General features: G+C 36.4%; 1 long non-coding RNA gene across 2 annotated transcripts; it reads left to right on the forward strand.

The window, feature by feature from the left end:
* The first annotated feature begins 250 nt into the window (after window positions 1–250).
* On the forward strand, window positions 251–2,034 carry LOC18024160. Of its 2 annotated transcripts, XR_002900816.1 has the most exons (4): window positions 251–387; window positions 536–634; window positions 1,136–1,638; window positions 1,723–2,034. It is a non-coding gene; the product is annotated as an uncharacterized LOC18024160 (long non-coding RNA). The 2 variants fall into 2 exon arrangements; XR_002900815.1 differs by having other exon boundaries at window positions 272–634.
* Window positions 2,035–2,320: the final 286 nt, after the last annotated feature.

Raw genomic sequence — 2,320 nt, forward strand, 5'->3', positions numbered from 1 at the left:
ATTATACAATTAAAATAATTATAATATTCTCATTTAATCAACATCTTAAAACATTTGAACTTGATCCGTCAAAGTTTAAAATATTATAGAATAATATATGGCTTGAACAACATCAAATAGCCCATTAAGAACGAAAAGCACCATTCAATAACACTTCAGAAGTGGGTCACTATAATTCAAATGATTCTTTCTTGAAGCCATTACTAGCCCAAGAAGCAGCATTACTCATCTTCGCTCCGAGACAAAAATAGAGTTGCAGAGCAAAGAAAGAACAACAACACAAAAACGCAGCAATTTCTGGGCAATGGTTGATGAAAGTATAAGAGATTGACAAGTGTCATCTCTATCCTCAGCAACGGTCACATAGACTAGACGACAAAACAAAAGGTAGTCGTCGTACGGTTTGCACAGCTCAGAAAATATTCTTCTGTAACAAATTTGCTGCTCTCGGATTGGGAGCCATCTCGTGTGTTTGTGTGATGACGCGTGTCTTGCTCACTCTATTTACCCTAACATTCCTCTTCTCTATAAAAAGGATCTCTTGTAGCCCTTTGTGATAAACCCGCATGCTCTATCGACTGCATTTGAGTCTGCATTTCAAACTTCCAACTTAGAATCTCTTAGTCTCTTACTGGTAAGTCTCCGATGGCTAAATCCTCAATTTAGTAGTTTTTTAATCTGTTTGCTTGTGGAGGTCAGTATTTTTTCTCGAGATGATATGTATGACATGGGAAGTGGGCTCTAGTTTGTTGGTGGTTATCTTTTCTATGATTTAAATTTGGGATTTGCTATGTTAAAGTCTGGTCCTTTGATGTTTATTGCAAAGCTTATATGAAATTGTTATACTTGTGATTTGCTATGTGAAAGTCTGGTCCTTTAATGCCTATTGCAAAGCTATATGAAATTCTGTTCTGGATTTGAAAAAAAATATTGTTATATTTGGGATTTGTTATGTTAAAGTCTGGTTCTTTAATGCCTATTGCAAAACTTATATGAAATTCTGTTTCTGAAAAATTATTGTTAAGAGTAAATGAAGAATGAAGAATGTGTCTTACGCTTTGGTTTTTGTTGACGTTGCTGTTTTTTTCTCTTGAGAATATGTATTGCATACTAATTAATATCTGTTTTCTCTTAGGCACTATGGAGGTTAATTTCCAATTCCAGGGAATTGTTGGTCATGCTCCTCCAGCTGGAGTTGAAGCCATCATCCAACCCAATGGATTCACCCTCAGAGTGCCTGTGGGGTACTCAATCATGATTAATCCCATGATTGCTCCACAAGTTCAAATCCATGGAGAAGGGGTAATCAACAATGAAGGAGTGATCAACAATGAAGGAGAGAATAATGAACCTGTTAACCTCACAGGGGAGATGAATTGTATTTGATTTTGAGAGTTTTATAGTATTGGTGGAATAATACATATATTTTGTTATTTTGCAGAGCAAATCAGATTGGCTTCTCAGCAAAGAATGTTGTCCCAAAGTGAGATTCTGTATCTTCTGCAGAATGAAAGTCTACCATTACTTGACCATATGGAGATGACACCTGTAGCAGGTCTTTTCATGTACGATATGGAGATTGTGAAACTTCGGGATGGACATAATTACAAGCGTAGCCATATTCGCCAAAACATTGCGGTATTTTACTTATTAACTTAATCATATTTTTTTAATTTCCATCTTAATTTATAGTTATTAAAATATCATTAATTACCATGTCAGCTGGGTGAGGATGAAATAGTGGTGAACTACAGGTGGTCATATGTGGAACATCCAACTAAGGATGTTAATCTTGCCATTACTGCAAGACGCTACTTTTTGGAAGATGGAGATAAATTTTTGGTACACTATCTTCAGGGAGGGGATCATATAAACGACCCAATAACATGGATTCCAGTGAACCCAGTGCTTGCGCAGTGATATGGCCCCGTGTTTTCATATGGCTTTCAATAAAAAACTTTCGCCTATATGCCTTTTTTCTTTTTGGTTTATGTAGAACCTGGCCTTTTTCTTTTTGGTTTATGTAGAACCTTCAATGGCCTTTTTCTTTTTGGTTTATGTAGAACCTTCAATTTTCTCATTAAGTAATGCGGTTATAAAATAGAGTTATGATGGAGTTTTCGTAATTTTTCGCTCACAAATCAATATTTAGCTATACCAAAATTAGAGAAAGAATCACGTAATAATGCTAGTTCGCTTAAGAAAACGAGATCCGCACCCGATTAATCGCTGGAAAACGAGTTTTTCCTCCGGCGAGCGTTCCAATTCCTTTGTCGGAACCGATGAGTACGTCTAGCCGGAGGTTATTCGCGGCGACGGT

This window comes from Eutrema salsugineum, unplaced genomic scaffold, assembly GCF_000478725.1.
Source record: "Eutrema salsugineum unplaced genomic scaffold, Eutsalg1_0 scaffold_13, whole genome shotgun sequence".
NCBI lineage: Eukaryota > Viridiplantae > Streptophyta > Magnoliopsida > Brassicales > Brassicaceae > Eutrema > Eutrema salsugineum.